A 21,701-nucleotide genomic window follows, 5' to 3' on the forward strand; every position below is an offset into this window, starting at 1 on the left:
TCACCAACTCCTGGTGAATACAGATCCAACTTCCTTGGATCTAAAAACAAGGAAAAATCAATCAGGTTCTTAAAAAGAAGGCTTTTAATTAAAGAAAAAGGTAAAAATCATCTCTGTAAAATCAGTATGGAAAATAACTTTACAGGGTAATCAAACTTAAAGAGCTTAGAGGACCGCCCTCTGTCTTAGGTTCAAAGTACAGCAAACAAAGATAAACACTCTAGTAAAAGGTACATTTACAAGTTGAGAAAACAAAGTAAAACTAAGACGCCTTGCCTGGCTTTTTACTTACAAGTTTGAAATATGAGAGACTTGTTTAGAAAGATGGGGAGAACCTGGATTGATGTCTGGTCCCTCTCAGTCCCAAGAGCGAACAACCCCTTAAAACAAAGAGCACAAACAAAAGCCTTTCCCCCACCCAAGATTTGAAAGTATCTTGTCCCCTTATTGGTCCTTTGGGTCAGGTGTCAGCCAGGTTACCCGAGCTTCTTAACCCTTTACAGGTAAAAGGATTTTGGAGTCTCTGGCCAGGAGGGATTTTATAGTACTGTACACAGGAGAGCTGTTACCCTTCCCTTTATAGTTATGACAGGAGGTATTTGGCAAATCTATCCCTAATATAGAAGAAAGACTCTTTCTAGCCAGCTATGTGATATGATTAGAGTTGAGCAAATAATTCATAATGAGTAATTTTATTTTTTGAAAATAGCTTTTATTTCTGCTCATTAAATGTCCACCAAGAAGTCATGATTTCCTTGAATTTGAAAATGATTTTAAAATTTGAATTCCACAAATATTCCTACATGGAAATTGAAAATGCTCTTCCATGACCAATCTTGCAAATAAAACGTAATGGCTTGAATGTTTGTGGGAAGAGTGGGTTGAGCTAAAAAATGTGTTTTTTTTTAAATGAGCAAATATTTTCTGAATACATGTTGCAGTAATTTCCAAGCTAAAGAAATAACACGAGAGTCAATGATGATATATGCACAAAGAGGGAAAGAAAATTAAGAATTCCCATCACCTTGGCTATTCTGTAATACACCACAATTTGCAAGAACAGTCACCAAAATTGTGCATATAAAATTAGACATATGTTTGACTACATTTTTTAAAGCAGACCCTTACATTTACAGTTGGAGAAATGAAAATAAGTTTATTTTGGGGATAAAATATAATAAAAATAAAAGTTCCATCCAGCAGACTAAACAACATATGCCTCATCTGCACCTATGCTCCACAACTCATCTTCTCTACAAACTTCATTTTTCCATCACTGTTTCAAGATCATTTCATTTTAAGGTCTCCACCTTTATTCATACCCATCTGTTTCTTTAACTGGAGACAGAATGATTAATGAATTGAAATGTCTACCTCAGGTTGGACTTATTGCACAAATAGACAGTAACTACTCTAGATACATGTATTGTGTATGGACACTCAACAGTGATCAGAAGTAGAGGTGAACAAAATGTTAGTGGCCAACAGTGAATTCAGTGGGAATAGATTTAAGTCACTATTTAGTGCTTTTGAAAATCCTACCCCAGGTTTACAGCTGGCCTCCAATTGCCCTCTAAACTTTGCTTGTACATAACTTGCATTTGTGCATTTACATTGAGAAGGTAGATATGCAGTTATACAAAATGTGTATGCAAAATTCAGTTTTCATGCACAAATGTCTATTTATGCAATTTTTCAGCTTCAGTCAAGCCAGAAATTACTTATTGCACATGGATATACTCAAATATATGATATTCTATGGCTCTTACAGTACTCAGAGTCTAAGCCATCATGTGTGACACTGTCCCAGAAACATTTCCTCTAAAAAGCAATACTTCTGGGAATAATATCACAATACCAGCAAATCAGCATTTCCATGGTGCAATGTCATTTCTAGAGCTACTTGTAACAGATGTGGATGGGAATAAGAACTATCTGGAATGACTGAAAAACTTGGTCTAAAACTTGATACGTACATATCTGTGTATTTCATATACACAAGGACACGGGATGCCAAACATCAACTTCATCTGGTAGCTTTACTAGGATCCTTCTCCTCAGCACACTTCCAGCCTATATGCAAATGTAAAAGTCAGTTTCTATGAATACTTATGCATGTGACTTTGAAATATTGTTTCCACAAACATCCATGACAGTGATCCAATGTAAAAGACACGTGAGCGTGGCTGAAGCAAATCCATTTGTAAATGCAAGCAGCTGCTAAGACCCCAATCTAACAAAGCACTTAAGCATGTGCTTAATTTTAAGTACATTGGTACTTCACCTACTCCACATGCTTAAAGTTAAGCATGTGTTTTGCTGGATCAGGCCCTAATGGACTATTAGTTTAAAATATTTACCCAGCTATATAATACATACTATTTAAAAGTTAATTTTGCTTGGCAGATCACTTACATTCATATTTACAAGAATTACATATGCTCCATGATTACAAATGAACATCAAACAATGAACTCTGTATCTAATTGGTGCAAAGGTAAATGTGGTGAAGACATACACCTTGCAACAAGGATTCTCACATAAAAAATGTACATTGTGTTTTTATAGTCTAACAAGACCTACAAAACTGCCATAGAAATTATGGTCAAGACTGCATATATTACGAATGTTTTAACACTCTGAGTCCTTTACCTAATCCTCTTTGTCACTGAGGGTAAGGACACTTGACAGCATAAAAGGGCACTTCTCTCAGCATTAACACAATTAAGGGATATACTCTTGGAATGAATGAATGAAAGAAAGAATAGCTCATCTCTCAAGGTAGTTTGATTCATCAAATGAAGTGAGATGTACAGAGAATAACCTTTCTCCCCCTGATTTATGAACATTTTCTGTTTTAAAAAAATCATTATTTGTATTGGTTTAATGAGTCAGATTTAGAGGCCTAAATTATAGGGCAGGTACATTATCTGCAACTAGAGACTTGGATTTCATCTACATAAAGTCCACAATAGCTATCATATGTTTAAATAACATTGATGGGATGGGCGCAAGTCAGCTACCTGCTGAATGACAGCTCTCAGGAGACTTTGAAGGTTTTGTGTTGGAAGGTGACATTTCTTAGTAAGGTACGCATCTTTGTTTTGTTTTGTTTTTTAGGTTCCTAAGATCCCAAGATGGATGCAGCTACAGTAGAGAGAAATCAAAGGTACTGAATAATGGCAAAATGCCTAAAAAGTCCTGGGTAATGAGTTCTTAGGTTTAAGAAATCACATCTTGTTTATTGGTATTTGTATGGTTTGTGGATTTCTTTGTTTATTTTTTCATCTGGCCACCAATTTTCCTTTCCTCCTTAAATAATTCTAAAGCTATATTATCTTAGGCAGGATTTGAAATGAGCTAGGCCTATGCTTGGGGTTTGTTGCTGGAGAAGACCAGAGGAGGCAAAGTAAAACATCTTCCAAGGAGGAGGCAAATGTTATGTTCACAGCATACACACAGAGAAGATAGATAAAAACATAAAATACTCTTGCTGGAAGGTTACAGTGTAACACTACTTTATTTCTTAGAATTCAGAACAACACACAAGAACCCCAAAAAACAGAGAGAGGGAGCAGACTGCTTTGTATAAGTCAGAGAGGCACAACTGACCCCACCTTGTTCTAGAGTGACTTTCCAAACTGACTCTGATTGCATGCCTCCCTACAGAGCCCTCTAGCCTGCAACCGGGACCAGGAATATCCCTCTCCCTCATCATGATTTGCAATTCCGAAACAGCCCTCAATACATCACACCTACTTCCAAACATTTTGAGTATAGGGGGCATTCTGAGGCAGAGCTAGAAGATGTTCCTCCCACTAATACCTTGGAAGGTTGCTATAAAACCTGTGATTGATCTTCCTTACCCTGTCAGTGATCTTCATAAAGAGAATTTAGCTGTGTTCACAATTGCTTTTAGTTGTTGTCATACAGTGTGTAGTCCCTGTAAATGCAGAACAGGCCAGCACATCCCTGATCCAATTTCTGGCCCTTTAAGGATGGCCATTCTTGGAACAGTTGGCCCCAGAGAGTTATGTGAGAAGAAATGGTGGGAAGGAGTTCCAGGAAATATAAGAGGTGGCTCTGAAAAAGGCCTGTGACAAGGCAGGATATAGAAGGATCCCAGGGAAGAGTGAAGCAAATGAAGGGAAAGACCTGGTGGCAGGGCACTGGCACCTGACCTTGTTTAGGGGTCCATAGAGGCAGGAAGGAAGCCCCTGCTTCAGGTCTCTGTGTCCAACAGAGATACCAGTAAGGATACTGGCATAAGAATTGTGTGCAAGGAGGGCTGAAGGGCCATTTATTTTGTTTGGACTCTTTTATTTGCCCCAGAAGGGAAAATGTTTTTGATTTTACTAGAGGCCAAATTGTCAAATAAGGCTTATCAAATCAGCCTGGGAAATTCTGCCTCCAATGGGAAGCTGAAGCAGTAGATGTATCTCTGTGTTGGAAAGGTAAGCTGCCAGTTACATATTGCTGCATATTTATGTCACAGGTTGAAGCTGACAAATGTTAACGAATTTTAAATTAAAAAAAAGTGTTTTCAGGTATAGCCCTTAGTCTTCACTTTCAGCTTAAGCATGAGCTTTTATAGAGCATATCTCCTGAATGACCGTGATGCCATTTAATTTTTCACCCATCTATGTATCGTGGGAGTTCTAGTGAGTGACAATAATATGGACATGTGAAATTGCAATCAAGCATATTAATACAACCTTGTTCTATGATAATGGCACAAATAATGCATGTTCTGATCTGGATCTGCTAAATTGAAAGCTTCTCTGTAGGTTTAAATGTGTAATTTTACAGAAATGTTCTAGGTTCCATGAGCTTGTCTTGCTCCAGGTTCCATGAGCTTGTCTTGCTTTAGTTGGTCTCCAGTAGACACTTATCCACATTGGAACTGCTGCACAATTTGGTGGTTTCTCTTCAAGAAAAGTCTTATTTTAGAATAGCATTGGTGATATAGCATAGGACCAAATGTATGTTTTCAAGACTGTGTAGCTATGGTAGCTCACCGCTTGGGCTGATTATCAGACAGCCAGGAGATCTAAAATTGATTAGATTGATTCAAAACAATTTCAAAAGCGGTTTCGTGGAAGAGTCACAAAAGATGTGGCTGGGAAGAAGATATTTTATATCTCACAATAAATGGGATATGTGAGCAGAAAAATCTCCCAGAATGTAATCTCATTTATTGGGAGAACCAATTACCTTTACTCTTTGTGAACTGAATATGAGTGATTTAGAGTGGAGATGGGAGGAAAAGAGACAGTGCTGTGGAAGTGACTATAGTTGAATTAATACTCCACGGATCATTCAGTAATTTTAAAATATGAGTCAAAACTCATCAGGTGCTCAACACTCTCTGCTCCAACTACACCATGTAGTGCTCTACTGCTTTACTGTCCACTTACTTCTGCACATACATTTGAAAAGATTGACAACACACTCACTTTAGTGCACTTCCCTGATTATAGCTGGTTGTTTATACTAGTGATCTGTTTCATATTTAATCATGCACAGGGAGATGAACTTAAGGAGCTACTGTGCCCAGCCTGCATTGACATCTAGGATGGTACAACATACTCTATCCCAGGGGTCGGCAACGTTCGGCACACGGCTCGCCAGGGTAAGCACCCTAGCGGGCCAGGCCAGTTTATTTACCTCCTGACGCGGCAGGTTCGGCCGATTGCGGCCCCCACTCGCCGCGGTTCGCAGTCCCGGGCCAATGGGGGCGGCTGGAAGCGGCGCGGACGAGGGATGTGCTGGTCGCGGCTTCCCTCCGCCCCCATTGGCCCGGGACGGCAAACTGTGGCCAGTGGGGGCTGCGATCGGCCGAATCTGCCACGTCAGCAGGTAAATAAACTGGCCCGGCCCGCTAGGGTGCTTAACCTGGCGAGCCGCGTGCCGAACGTTGCTGACCCCTGCTCTATCCAGTGCACTCAGCTTGCTATGTGGGTTGGTATGGAAGGGGACAGGGACAAGGTTGCTCCTACCCACTGCTCCCTTTGGAGAATTTATGTGGCCAGATGGTTCACAGAGTATCTGTGTGCACAGGGACTGTACTTATGCCTGCCCTTAGCTAGGCAATAAAGTCAGGAAGATACCTCATGCCCACTCCCTGTGTCCCTGCGCAGTCTGGCTCATGCTGATTGTCTGATTATCTAGGTCACAGTATAGCAAACCGTCCTCTTCCTGAATCCCCAGTGGCTCCAGCTGATAACATATCTCTACCATCAGAAATGAATGCAGGAATGGGGGTGGGGTGCAGACTAAAACAATAAAATAATGGAAATGGTGAGGCAGGAAAATTATTAGCAGGTCCCACACAGACCATTGCTAGTAAGGAACCAGGCACATATCCAGGGATGCTGCCTACTGCATTCTGTTGTTCGTAAAGAAGACCCTGATAAAATAAAAAATCACTACAATATTTCTGAAAACCTTATTGGGCAGGATTCTCCACTCATCCCACTCTAAATCAGGAGTACTTCCATTGAAATCCATGGCCTTACTTTGGTATGACCCTGGTACAAGTGAGAGGAGAATTGGGTCCATGATCTCTGGTATCTTTCCATCTAATTTTCTATAAGTATTCAGAGTAGGAAGATTATACTCTGAAAATGTGGACAATTCCCAGGATACAAGCCTTAGGTTATTTAAAATCAAGGAGCCACCCTTTCTTTACTAAGAGCATGGTATAATATATTTACAGATGAGGTGTTACTTTGAAGTTAGGATCTTGTCTTTGATCAAAAGCATACAGCCTCCCTCATGTCTCTCACAAAGAGTCAGTAGTTATATTGCACTGGTGTGTTTTTTAATGTTTAGGACAGCAAAAATGACATTTACATGAAACAGCAATCCTGGGAATGTATGAGATAAGACAATTTCAGCTCTGGGTTTTGGAAAAGTCTCGCAAGCAGACTTTAAATCAAGAACAAGTAATAGCATGTCATGCACACTTTGCCTCCCTTACCTGCTGTTAATTAAAGCACTGATAAAGGAGGTCTGTCAACATGAATACGATGAAAAGTAAAACATGTTTTAAAAAAATTCTAGATGAAAGTATAGTTAATCAGTATTACAGAAAAAGGTTTCTAGTAGGTGCCTCTAATTTGGCTTGCTTGTTTCAAGAGTGTATAGATGAGATGATGGTGTGGCTTTATAACTCCAGCAGTGTCTGTTCCCACAGAGGATAAAGGAGAGGATCAAGCAGGCAGAATGCTGCTGGAGGCAAAGGCCCTGAGTAGTGGTCCCTACTTCATGCACTCAGTCCAGCACTGGACTTGGCTGCCAGCCATGGCACTAACCACAACAGCCCCAAGTCCGTTGGGGTGCCAGTGCCACCAGTGGTCCTGATTTCCCATTGCCTGTGCTCACCACATACATGTTGAATGGAAAATGTCTCTGACAAGTTAATACAGGGTGAACTAAAAACCATGCCTATCCCAGAGGTAGGAAAAACATGTCATCAAATATCAAGGCATCATTAAGGAGGACCAGTCATGGGACCATGTTTCACATTCTCACATGACATCAGTGGAAGACAAGTGACATTGACATTGTTACATGAATGGCATTTACTACAATGATAAAACTAACATGTGGACTATTAACACTAATGAATGGAGCTGCTGTGCTACAGAAGGGGGAACTAACATTTCTATTTACAATGCATCACTGTTCCATAAGTGCTACAGTAAAGGTAACTTTTAAACAGTTGTAGAGGTACAGTGAGCAGGATTTGTCTCAGAGGAACCAACAAAGATGTAAGAAAATGCATTACTTTTACACTAGAGGTTCTCTACAATGTGTGTAATAACTTTGAACCTAAAATGTGCAGAAGCCCATGTATTACAACTTACCTGGAACTTGGAGGGAGGAGCATAGGCTGCAGCTGGGAAGAGGTTGGAGGAGTCTTTAGGAAATCAATATGCATGCACATGGTTAGGAATGCTAAGTTGCAGTGGAAAAAGCTCTGTAAATATTTGCTTTAAGAAACAGCTTGTTAGTTAACATAAGAGGACTCCATTCTGATTTATTGCTTAGCATGCTGTACATGAAACATGGTGGATGGGCTGAGTATTTAGACTGTTCCTTCAGCAGATAGATGGATAAAGATTAAACAACAAGCTCTTGTAAATAAAGCCAAGTTCCCTGACATTGTATTTCCGGTAATGTCATCCCAGTGTAAAATGAAGCTATTGCATCATTCTTTGAAGGAACCAAAACTTCTATCGCTGAGATACATTATTGTATGCAGTGTTGCTGTATCCATGTCGGTCCCAGGATATTAGAGAGACAAGATGGGTGAGAAAAGTTGGTCCAATAAAAGATATTACCTCACCCACCTCGTCTCTGGGATACGTTATGGCAGGGGTTCTCAAACTCTTTCCTAGGGTGGACCACATTTTAATAGACATTACCAAGTGTATCATGTACCCCTGCAAGGACTATCTCCCACTCGTAATCCTAAAACATCTGAGAAGCCACTGTTCACATGGAAAAGCAATATTAGAAGATATTTAATGTATTATAGCAGCTTTCTAATGCAATTTAACAAGTTTAAAGAAGGAGGAGCCAACACTCTGTGAACAGCCATCTCTCTGGGGATAACCAGCAAATGCTGCATAGTCCACTAGTTATCAGCAGGATACAGTGTGTGAACATCTGCTCGATGACAGACCCATTCCCTCTTTTCTAGTATACCTGAAGTAAGGAAATTGGGGTGTTTGGGGAGCAAAGAAATGGTTTTCAGACTCAGCCTCTCTCTGCTACATAATGAACAATGAAGAGGAGGAATAGCCAATCTAACTCCCATTGGAACCAGTGGAACGACTCCTTTGGCTTGTATGGGGACAGTAATAGGCACTATGTCTTTATAGTGCTAAAGCTGCCACAAGAACGAGTAGCTCTTGCTCCCTTCACTTTTACAATATATTTTATGCCACTGTTTGACTCTTCTCTGGGCACCCAGGGCTGAGGGAGGCTTGCCTTTGCCAAGTGGGTGTTAGCTTCCTAACACAACAAGCCTGTCAGCCACTCAGGCACTCTCCTTTCGGTTATACCGGCCCTGCCTTTCCTCTGCAGGTTGACAATAGATGCATCCCAGCCCCTGAGCCCCTTCAAAGTGTTCCCCTGTTGTAGCCAGCCTCTGATCACCGGATGCCCGTGGAAATCCAGCTCCTCTTTTCCCAAAGGAAGAGTGTACCCCAGTTGTACCTTAGGCCATTGTTCATGTATCACACACAGTTGAGGTCAACTATAGTAAAATTGAAAAGGAAATTTATTTTAGAAAGAATAGCGATTCAAATCGAAACAAGTATGAATAATGAAAATAAATGGTTATGTATAAAACAAAATAATAAAATATGAACTAGGGCCTACACTTTTTAATAGTCACCTTTCCTATCTAATAAAGTAGAATCTCATCCCAGGGTGCAGTCTTTTGCAGCGCTTGCTAGCCCCAAGGAGCTAGGGCCCAGTCTTTCATAAAGCACCCTGACTCATCAAGGCACCTCTCAATGAATGGATCCAAAGTGTCCTCCTTCACCCTGTGATATACTGAATCAATCTTTTCTCTTTATTCTCAGACAGGGTGATCCCCTTGCTGTCATATCCTTCCTTTTCATTTCCAAGTGATTTTGATGTTTTATGGTTTGTCCTCAATGGTTTTCCATTGACTTTTCTGGGTTGGTGAAAAAGTGGACAATTGAACAATAAATTACATATCAGCCAGCTGGAGTGGGAGGGAGTGTTGAGAATGCGCTCTCGCTTAAATGTGCCATCCCAGAGACACATTGACTCCCTTTCACTCTAAGACTGTAAGGGCATAATTTTCAATATAGTTACATTATTCCTCAAATATTACTCATACACACATCTTGCAATGATTAGGAATATTGATAAAATACAAAGTTGCAGGAGAGACCTCACATGCTACCCTTTATGGATAAATACCATGAAAGCAGTGTATTACATGTATTGAATTTATCAGGTCTCAGACAGGAGTTGCTTGTAAAGAACAGTGACCCCTTTGACCACCTGGGCCTCTGTTTAACACACTGGGTTCATGTGTTTTGACATTTGTTTTGACATCTACTTTTGTTATAACCTTTCTCACGAGAACAGCATTTAAATGCTGTCTATATTCTGGAAAAGACAACAACATATGTCTTTAAATTAATACTGTTTAAACTTGTTCTTCATAATAAAATATTATTGACACAACTTTATTTATATGGCAGTAGTGATAAATTACATGATGTGCTCAGAGCATACATTAGTTTGAAGAAAAGCCAAGAAAACAATTACGTGGTTCAAAATTGTGTCCTGGATCGATGGCCCGATTTTCAGAAGTGCTGAGCGCCCATAAATCCCACTGATGTCAACGGGAGCTGCAGGTGCTCAGCATCTTTGAAAAATCAGACAATATATTACCATTTTGTTTTTTTAACAATATGAAATGGTAGAATAATTATGATGCATAATGAACTTCTCATTTTTATAAGACTGTTTTTTAGTTGGAACAAATAAAACCATTGCCATTATTTAACACATGAAGAACTGTTTTGACCTTTCAGTATTCTGTTTTAGGAATATCTTGCCATTTTATTTTTTCCCCACAGAACACGGAGGTTAGCATGGGGAAATGGGAATGTCCATCCATTCAAATGATGGTATATTGAAAAGGTCAAAGTAATACATAATCCTGTAATATTAAAAATAAGCCTATGAATATGGCATTAAAGTTCAGATACTGTACTTAATTTCTGAGGAAAAAGGCCCTGTCTTGCAAACAGCATTTGGACCCTTACTTCCACCTGGTGTGTTCAGTGGGACATAGTGGGAGCAAGGGACTGCCCATGCAAATCATATAGCAGGATTGGGGCCATGCTGCTTTCAAGACCAGGGAAAGGTACATTATAGAACACTGAATAATACTACTACTCAGCAGCTAACTAAAGCTGCACAGCTGGAACTTACTGAACATTTTAAAGTATTGCAAAATTCACACAAACCCACCTGCTAAATGAATCCGAGCCTTCAAAGAGCTTAGGAAAGACACAGTTTTTATTTAAATAACATAATTGTATGAATACTTGAATGATGAAAGGGACTAGCAGTTATTTTGAGGGACAGGCTGCAAAGCCATGTGACTTTGTCACTGTAAATGATATTCAGGTGGCCTGTAACTGGTTTTTACTTCAAATTGTAGATACTGCACCTCTTTATTTTGGAATGATATCATACAGTATTTCCCATGTTTATCTCTATCTACTGCAATGTGTCTGTGATATATATATATAATATATGTAATTAATTTAAGCCTCTGTCGTGACCTCTCAGTGATGGTTAGTTTACTATGAGCTAGGGAACAGCAGCACAAGTCTCCTGCAACATTTGACTCTTCCCTGGAGCCAGCCAACACATACCCTAAAGAGGGTAGGCCTGGGCAAAGAGCGGGTCTGGCCAGATGAGTTGAGATAGTACCATATAATAATATGACAGCTTTTGCTCTGGACATTCTCTACGCTGATTGGCTGATGGCTCCAGCCCTCTCTCTGTCTCTTTACCTCAGCCTCACTTCATCTCTTCTCCGTGTCCCTTTTTTTTCTTCCCCCTTTCTTCTTCTCTGCCCTACCCCTTCAAGGTTCCCGCTCCCTTACTTTGTCTATGTTCTGCTAATCTGTTGCTAACAATCCCATCTAAAGAATTAAAAAAAAAACCCAATCCTCCCCAGTTGCAGTTTTTGGCACCAACTCTGCTTGTGTTTTATATCCCTTTCCCTTCATCTGCTTTGTCCATTTAGTCTGCCTCAAAGAGTTTACAATCTATCTGTTTGTACAGTGCCTAGCACAATGGAGCCCTGTTCTCTATTAGTCCCTGGATGCTATCCTAATACAAATAACAACTTCAGTCTTATGACATTTTCAGTATTAGATCTCAAAGCAGCTTACAAAAAAATAGGTATCATCATCTGCATACTATAAGTTGGGAAACTTAATGTTCTACCTTCTCTGTAAGGATGAAGGGACTACAACATGGTCTGCACAGCCTGGGGCAGCTGATGTTCTCACAATGCCACCATGGAGCACTGTGGGGAAAAGGTGCCACAGGAAGAACCACCCAAGGGACCCAGAATGACCTACCCTATGGCCCTCTGATTAGCTAACCACCCTAATTAATCCTGGAGGGTGCCACCGGAAGTTTTCTGGGCAACAATACAGACTTTGGGCCTGCTGCAGTTCCAGACCTCACGTTGTCTCCTGATCTCCAGCCTCTGATCCCAGCCTGACTCTAACCTTGGCTCTTGCCTCCTGCCTCTAGCCTGGTACTATCTCTGACTCTGACCCTGATTCCTGCCTCCCCATTCCTACCACTGATCCCTGGCCTGACTTTGACCCCAACTCTTGCTTATTGAACGTGGTTCTAGTGATTCCTCTGACCCCTGCTCACTGACTACCATCCCTGATGTGTGGATTCCAGCCTAGCTGTGACTACTAGGCCAGACCCTTACACCCTACTCCCTTACATAATACTCCTTATTATTGCAGAATCGGAAGCCAAAGATTTCAGTATTGTGCTTCCCTCCTAAATCGTAGCATCCTCTTAAGGAAGTTTGGGATGCCATGAACCGCCTATGAAGCCAGAAATAAAGCTGAGATTAAAGCTGATTTCTCCTTGAAATCAGAGTGAGTTTTGGCCCTTAGATGCTGCTTAGTAATCTGAATAGAAAAAAATGTCACCCCAAAGTTTTATTCTTCACTAGAACGGTTTGCCAGGAGATTCTGCAGCAAAAGGAAATAGTTTTTGATATTTTCCTTTTCCACATGAATCCCGTCTTTGATTTTCATTAGATGCTGGTTTCTTTATGCTACTGGTTCCCCTGGAAGTGAAGAATGTGAGAAGGAAATGTTGGAAGTATTTTAACAAAGTAGATTTGGTGTTTCCCAATCTCCCCCTCAACTGTAGCAGACTAGACACAGCAAACTCTTCCCCCTCCCCTTTTTCATTATTATTTTTATGTTATGGAATTTGTAGCATAACTAGACCCTAAAATGAAGATTGAAAGTCAAATTCTGTACTTACCTAACCAAGTATAAATCTCAATGTAGTCATGGCAGCGGAGTTATTCCTCATTTATACCAGCGCAGAATTTGGTGCTTAATCTAGATTTGGTCCTAACATGAAAATCTTCTGTGGCTTGTCATAACATCAGAATCTTTTGAGGTTTGTCCATCTCTGTATCATATTGGATAATGCCATCGGAAAAACTCCAAATGCCAATGAACCTGTGACTTAAAACTTATGGAGAAGCCCTGTAACCGTTTATGGACTAGAGATTCATGATACAACATGCTTTGCATATACTCAGCAGGAACAGCTGCTACTGTTCTTCTTATGGTTGCATTATAAAGAACAGAAGACATAACTGAGTAGATTCTAGTATGTGAAAGTTTGTAGAAAAGAGAGGATAACTCTCTTTCTACTCTCTCTCTGGCACGCATCAGATGTCTCTGATATAATTTGTAGCAAATATATGGTTACAAGTTGCATGTCTGATAATGCTACTGACCTATGTACACCTTAAAAATTAGTACAAGGCAAATTGCAGTGATTGCCAAGGGCGTTCCTTTTTAAGTGTTTGGAGAACCTATTATAAAAGGTGCTGAGCATGTGTGTGTATACAAATATGCATTATATATAATATATATACAGCCAGTCAGCATTGTTCTCTTTTAAATCCTGGGTAGTATAGATATATAGTCTCTTCATGTGTACAGACACTTTGAAAATGGCCATTTTTATAAAATAAATATAGTTCACGTACTACTTAAATCAATTGCTTTATTTGATTTACATTTCAATATCCAGAAGGTTTAAGCAGAACCAATGTTTGGGCCCTTAGGCATTTCCCTTGACTGCTTAGGAATGCCTACAGCCAAGTACTGACTTGCTTACAAATCTGAAAGCACAGTTCATATGAATACTGCAGATGCTTTTATTTCTCAGGAATGAAAAGCAATTCCAGAGCTAATTCTCCTAATGCTGATTTTTTAGAACAAATCAGACATGGACGCAACTGGAACATTTGCAAAGGAGCCTTTCACCATTAATGTAGGCTCATGGATGGGGACACCTGTCCTGGGTTTGAGGAGAATGGCCCTTTTCCTTTGCAAACTTGTACATAATATATCTGTGGGGAGGGCTGTGTCTCTTAGCACATATTCAGTTATAAAAAGTGCACAGAGAGCTGATTAATCTATGGGAGTTGCTAATAATTGATTCTGGATATTTTCTTCAAATGTTTTTCAGTGATTCATAAAACCCTTATCAAAATTCAAAAAGCACTTCATGAATCAACCAGGAGCTAAAAAAATTAGCAGTAATGAGCTCATTTCCATAGAAATGGGACTAAGCTCACTGATGGGTCAAACTGTTTGCTGTACTTCTACTTCCCCCTCTCTTCTTCATTTCTTATGCTCTTATTTCACGCATCATTATCTTCCATCTTCTCTATATCTAAAGCGTGCCTTTCAACTCTTTGTTCTCTAACCAGGAATTGCAACTTGTAGGTATTTCAAAATGGTGGTGGAAAAGCTTAAATATCATTTTCAGCTTTGAAACCCATGATTCAATCCATAACAAACCATAGTGTTAAGCAAAAATTTATAGTCCACAATCCTCCTCATTCCCACTGGATTAGTAATGTGTTCTAATGGTACTGCATTTGTATTCTTTCTTCCACGAGATATCAAAGGTAATTCGTAGTGTTTCTTTCATATGCCCCAGCAATTTAGTGTTTTCCATTCCTAGAGATTCACCACTAACAAAGATGAAAGCTGTGGGTCTAGTGAAACAAAACCTGAAGCATCTGAAGTGAAATGGTATCTCTTTGAGTTTCTCAATTTGTGGGGGAGAAGGCATTAGCTTAGTTTTTATGTATCATAGGGTGAGACTTTCTCTTTCACATTCCACAGAAGTCTGATGCACTTACGCACATTACAGATTGGTACAGAAGGTCATGCTCCAATGCTGGAGCAACTCAGATTATACTGCAGGTTTCCAAGGGAGGTTGTGGAGGTTTTTAAGGACAGGTTGGATAAACACCTGTCAGGGATGGTCTAAGTATACTTTGTCCTGCCTCAGCACAGGGGGCTGGATTTTGTTGACATTTTGAAGTCCCGTCTAGCCCTACATTTCCAAGATTCTGTGCAGGAGCTAAAGAAGGAGCAAGAAAGGACATTATCTAGAAACAGTACGTGCAAAGAACATGCATTTTGTCAGGGAGAAACAGCTTATAGCCATAATAATTAGATATAGCAAAGCTGGCCTATGTCACTTTGATAATTAAAAACACTAATGGATTACAGAATTTGGCGCGCTCTCTTTCTTTCTCTCTCTCTCTCTTTCTGTATATATACACACATGCCTAAGTGAAGTATTACATTTTACAACAGTAAGTTGGAGTACAAATGTTGATTTTAAATACAATATTTGTATGCAATATTTGTAATAAGTATATTTTATATGTACTATATATAAATTGGGACTGAATCACAGAAACATTTTAAAATAGCACATCAACACTTCACAGCAGTTAGATTAGGAAATGAAGACTATCTGAATACCTTATCTATTTGAAACAGCATCTCTTCAAGAAGCACCACTTCTAAAAGGTCATACTTGCTGGACTAATATCTGAAGGAGAATTAATCAAAGGTTGTTGACACTGATGTTGTTCTCAGAACTACCATCTTCAAAGTAATATGTCAATAAAGAAGGCATGCAGGGAAATAAGATATTGAAATATTTCTAGCGGTTTGCTGCTTGGCCTGCCTGCTGTTCAGATTTGGAGTTTGCTAGACTACCTAAAATGAGCATATTATTGCAAAAAAGCTAATAAACTCAAGAATCTTGCATGTACATCGAGATCAGAAAACAAATGTTGAGCACTGAGTAGGAAAAACTTGTTTCAGAAAAATCTAACACTATTAATTTTACTTTGCTAAGAAGTCAGAATATTTATTGTATGTGACCTCATTATACTTTATATCATTTATGCTTTAGAAATTTATTGTTATTCAAGAAGGACACTTATGCACTTAAGTGCTTTCCTGAATTTGGGCTTTTATTTGTGAAGACCCAGTTTGCGTCTTCAAATTATCCCATAGATCATCTAAGCATATGTTAAATCTCCTTTTTGGTATACTATTAATACACATGAAATGATCAAGTAGGATACAAGGCCTCTGATGGCTTTTTATTTCATGGACAGAAATGAAATAGCAAACTAAGATAGGAAATGACACACAGGAGCAGTAAAGTTATATTAGAGATGTTACTGGTTACTTCAGGAAAGAGGCAAGGGAGTATTAAAGATAGAATGGCATCATCGAAGGGTAGGTGGAAAGTACACTTATTGGTTCACTACAGATTGGGGACTGTGGAGGAAAAATAAAACAAAAGTGTTAGGCATGATTGCAGTGGTGCTGGAACAATTTTTATGGTGGGGGTACTGAAGGCAGAAACCATGTATTTGGGTTGTTATTACTACTTCAAGCAGGCGATGTGGCAGCACCCCCAGCACCTCTAGTTCCAGCATCTATGCATGATTGGCAAGGCAGAAATACAGTGCTCAGATCATTCAATGTGAGAAGACAGCACTTGGTAGACTACCACTGAATAGCATATATTTATGTTCCTTTGTCTTACAGGGAACAAACTTTGTTTACCAAGTCAGAGAAACATAGTGATGCACTTGGTATTAGAGAGCAATGAAAATTAGGGTTGGGTCTGCTGAAGTACTGTGTAACTCATATAATATGGGCCAAAATAATCCTTACTATAACTCCACTGGGGAGATTTAATCTCTCCTAAAACTTACACTGGGATAAATTTGAAATAAGAGCGATGGATTTTTCCCCATGGTTTTTCATCAGTGATCAAAATACTTTGCATGAAAATAACACCTGTCATCTAATAAAGTATTAAGAGCCAAAAAGGCAATAAATGAAGCAATAATAATAGTTAGAGATGAGACTGTCTTCTCCTCTAAAAAATGGCTGAATTAAAAAAAAAATCACAAATACTTTTTTAATAAAATCACCACATTTGATTGAAACTGATGCCCCGTATCCCAGCTATTGTTGGCTGCCGTAATGGTCCTTGGGGCTGTTTGCAACTTTCAGGCTTGGTGCGAAGACCCCAGGGATGGGGGACCAAAAAAGATGGTTTAAAGTCACTTTTGTACTTCATCTTTCTGAGTTGCACCAAGTGCACCCCAATAGGCCCAGTTCAGTTCTGCACTCATTTTACATGTTTGTAACTCCTGGGACAAACATTGATGGAGCTGAACTTTGTTACTAAGGGCAGAATTAGACTTCAAGTTTTAGGTGACCAGCTAGTTAGTTACATGAAGTCCAGCTATAGCTCAGCTGAACGTGAATTAAACTATAATAAAGCAATGACACTCTCAAGTAGCACATCAAAAGAGAGGACAAGATTAAGCTTTATAAACTTGTCTGTGGACAATAACTGGCACATTAAATCCTTCCTAGTAATTCACTCTACTTACTGTAAAAATTGGCATGTAAGACGTAAATGTTACTCATATTCAGATGTCACTCTGAGTCATACTGTCAGAAATGATTTAATTTTGCTTCTTCACTTTCTCCTTGTATAGTGCCAGAAACTACATATCACAACTCCCTCTTACTTCCTTTGGAGCTCAGGGCACTCAGCATCTCACAGATGGAGTTTTGCATCTCACAAGATCAGGCCCTCTACTTCTTGTTTTCCTTTTTTCCCTGTTAGCTATTCCATTTACTGCAAAGTGTCTTTCATATTATTTTTTATTTTACTGTATAGCTGAGCAAGTAAATGATACTATTCTGCCAAAGTAGAATGCCTAAAGCAGTGGTTTTCAACCTTTTTTCATTTGCAGATCCTTAAAAAATTTTGAATGGAGGTGTGGATCCCTTTGGAAATCTTAGACATAGTCTCTGTACCTCCAGGGGTCCATGAACCAGAGGTTGAAAACCACTGACCTAAAGTATCATTTTATTTTCCTTATGCAGTAACTAGCCCCAACACACCTTTGGTAGCATTCCTGCTTCTGGAACGGAGGTTGAGACTCGAGGTACTACATCTTCTTTTGAGGTGAGACTCAAGGTACTATACCTTCTTACACTTAGTTCTGACGCTGGGCGTGGATGCTATAGTATTAGAGGTGGGTTTCTTTGGATAAGATCTTAGACATCCCTTTCAGGGGAATGGCGTTATTTATGACTGCTAATTCAGTTTGCCTAAGCGAAGACCTGTATTTCATTAGGGATGGCTTAACACATTTAGATATAATAAGATTTGACCTACACTTTCACATAAAACTCTAAAACTAAATGTAATAGCTGATAGTATTTATAAAAGGAAAAATGAAAAGCTTTCAAATAATTCAGAACCATTTTATTACTCTCATTCTCTTGGTCTTTGTCTCTCCTATCATTTGTTACGCTCACTCATGTTTGCCTCAAATTAGATTGTAAACTCTACAGAGCAGGGGCTGCTGTGGGTATTTTTACTGCCCTACAATAGCACAGTGGAGCGCTGATCCTGGGTGAGGTCTTGGGAAACCATCACAATACAAATTACTAACTACTGAGATTAAAAATAATTTGCCTAACTCTCTATATGCCAATTATTTTTACCCTATTCAGTTCTTGGTTTCAACCAGGACAAGCAGGCATACTCTTGCTGGACTGTCAGTCTACTATCCAGATATGCTAGGTTTACGTACTCTGGATAAGATTTGGATACTTGTATTAAGCATCAGAAGGTTTTTCCAGAGCAGATATTGCAAAAGGTTATTTGTGTTCCATTACATCATAGGTCTGACAGCTATTTGAGTTATGGAAATAACTTTAATCTCTGTAAACAACATTGAGGAATGAAAAAAAAGAAAACATACACCAGGTACACGGGCCAGATTCTTGGCTCCTATGCTGCCTGCTTTGCTCTGGCTGCCCAAAGCAGATGGAAAGCTACCCTGAAGAGACAGTCAAAAATTCCCCTAATAGAGAAAACGTGCCTGGGGCAGGAGGTGGCAGGATGGAAAATTCAGTGCTCTCTGTGAGACTAGTACAGCTGGCATAATTTAAAGCAGCCCCTGTGTTGGCCCAGGATCAAGGAAGAAGAAAGGTAGTTTACAGCCTTCTTTCTCCTTGCTCTGCCTAGCTGCACAAAGCATAGACACTGCGCATCTGATAATCTGGCCCATTGTCTTCTGTATTGCCCCTCCTGTTAGAGCAACAGTGCTGGGACTGATATTGATACATTCTTCAAAAGTAATCAGAGGATAACGTGAATTCTCCCTAGGGTAGCGTTCCTTACAGTGCTATCACATAATACAGCAGAGTCACTGAGCTAAAGTATCCACTGGTAAATGAAGTATTAATAGAATATATGGGCCATATAACAAGTGAGTTCTTAGGAAAGAAGAAGCTTAGTCTTCATTTCAAGATTTATGTAATTAAAATAATCAAACTTTTGCTGGGGAAGCATAAGAAAAAGAATAAGAGATCTCACAACATAAAGTATGGATAGATGTGATGGGGTGTACTTGCCCCACACTGGACTAGGAGGGGTTAATCCCATGCCCCCTCACCCATACTGGCATGCTCCAACTGGAGCATCAGTATAAAAAAGGGAGCAGCTCAGCTCAGTCAAGGCTGATCACCAAGGAGAGAGGATGCATGTTGCAGGGTCCCGTTTGGGAGCTGCTGGAGCCCCAGATTGCAGAAGCCAGTCATCCCAAGACTCAGGCAGATACCCGGCTACCTGTGTATGCCTGAGAGATGTCGGAATAATTTGGAGCTTCACAGGTTGAAGACACCAGAGACCTGTGGACCAAGCCACTGGAAGACGATTTAGTTGGGGATTAGGTCCTGCTTTGAGCAGGGGGTGCGACTAGATGACCTCCTGAGGTCCCTTCTGACCCTGATAGTCTATGATTCTATGATAAGTCTAGGGAGTAGCCAGTGATCCAGTTGTAGAACCGAGCAATAAGTCAGTGTGTTTTGGCCAGATCCCAACTGACCCAATGGGCCACCTCCTCTGGCCAGTAGGCCATGCAGCCAAGTTCAGGAGAGCAGTTATATAGACTCTGGCCACTAGGCCACATAGCCCTGTGAGGGAGGGCAGCTGTATTGATTCTGGTCACTTGGCCATGCAGCCCTGCAAGAGAGGGCAACTGTATTGACTCTGGCTGCTGGGCTGCGTAGCCCTGTGAGGGAGGGCAGCCCTATTGACTCTGGCCACTAAGGTGTGCAGCCCTGTGCGAAAGGCAGCCATATTGACTCTGGCCACTGGAACATACTGTCCTGAGGCTAAGGGTGGTCAGAGGGACTCAGCCATGGGGCTATAATGCCCTTTTCTCTGCCCCAAAGGGTGATGGGGTGTTCTTGCCCTGCAACAATAGTATATTAATTCATTGTCATCATGTTCCTATTACACCTCTAGCGTTTAGGGCAGTGACAAAGCTCCTCCACTCCTGTCTGTTTCTGGCAAGTCTTTCAATGGTTCCCCATCTGTGCCCCAGGTTTTTAAGCTCAGCTTCCACAGCTCTTTGCCATGTTGTTTTCGGGCGGCCTCGTTTTCGCTTGCCTTCAGGCGTACATGTTATTGCTACTCTGGTGATGGAATCAGTTTCCGAAACACATGACTGATCCATCTCCAGCACCTCCTGGCAATGATGATGCTCAGATCCTCTTGGCTGCACTGTGTCAATAGATCTTGGTTTGAGATTGTTCTGGGCCAAAAGATATGGAGGATTTTTCTGAGGCAGATTGTATGTTATGAAGACAGTTTGGACATGTCATACTTTCTCATTCCCCAGCATTCTGCACTATAAAGTAGTGTTGAAAGTATGCAGCTCTGATAAATCTTGAGTTTGGTTTTGGTATATTAATTACACAGAACATAATTCTGCCACCCTTATGTGTGCTGAGTAGTACTTGTTTTGTAAATAGTTTCACTGAAATCAGTGGTGCAATGTGTAGAATAAAGTAATATTGAACATCAGTAGAGGTATCAGAACCTATCCCATAACATGCATATGTATGTATGTGTAATTTCTGTATGTGATTCTTGCTGGAAAGGATCCTATACTTGTGAGATGTCCTGAACTGCTAGTAGAGGGTATGCAATAATCTTTTAGCGATGGATTTTAATTGGTCTGCCTTCTCTAAGTTACAATGCAGGCAGTAAAAGACGTGAGCTAATAACATAATGCCAATAAAATAAATCCAACCCCAAATAATTAGCTTTATTTTTGGTTCATTTTACTTTGTGTCCTCTTGAAAGCAATACAATAAAGACAAAGAGCAATCTTGCACGCTTGCTGTAGTGCCTGTAGTTAGAATTAAGGCAGGCTCCTCCCCACTATATAACATCCTTGGTATTACAAAACAGAAGGAGAATTCTCCTGTTAGAACCTTTCTGGTGATGATAGTATTTCTGGTTAATTGTTAGCCCATTTTCTAACATCAATATGAGATCATTCATCTATGAGTAAATTGTGATTGAGGATGCCTTCCTGAGCACAGATGAAGGAAAGTTTCCTTAGCAACAGGAATAACATGGGAATGCTAAAAACCTCTTTTGTGACTCTACTTATTTCTGTACAGGACAAAAGC

Source organism: Terrapene carolina, unplaced genomic scaffold (genome assembly GCF_002925995.2).
Source record: "Terrapene carolina triunguis isolate 2854851 unplaced genomic scaffold, T_m_triunguis-2.0 Scaffold33911, whole genome shotgun sequence".
In the NCBI taxonomy this organism is placed as follows: Eukaryota; Metazoa; Chordata; order Testudines; family Emydidae; genus Terrapene; species Terrapene triunguis.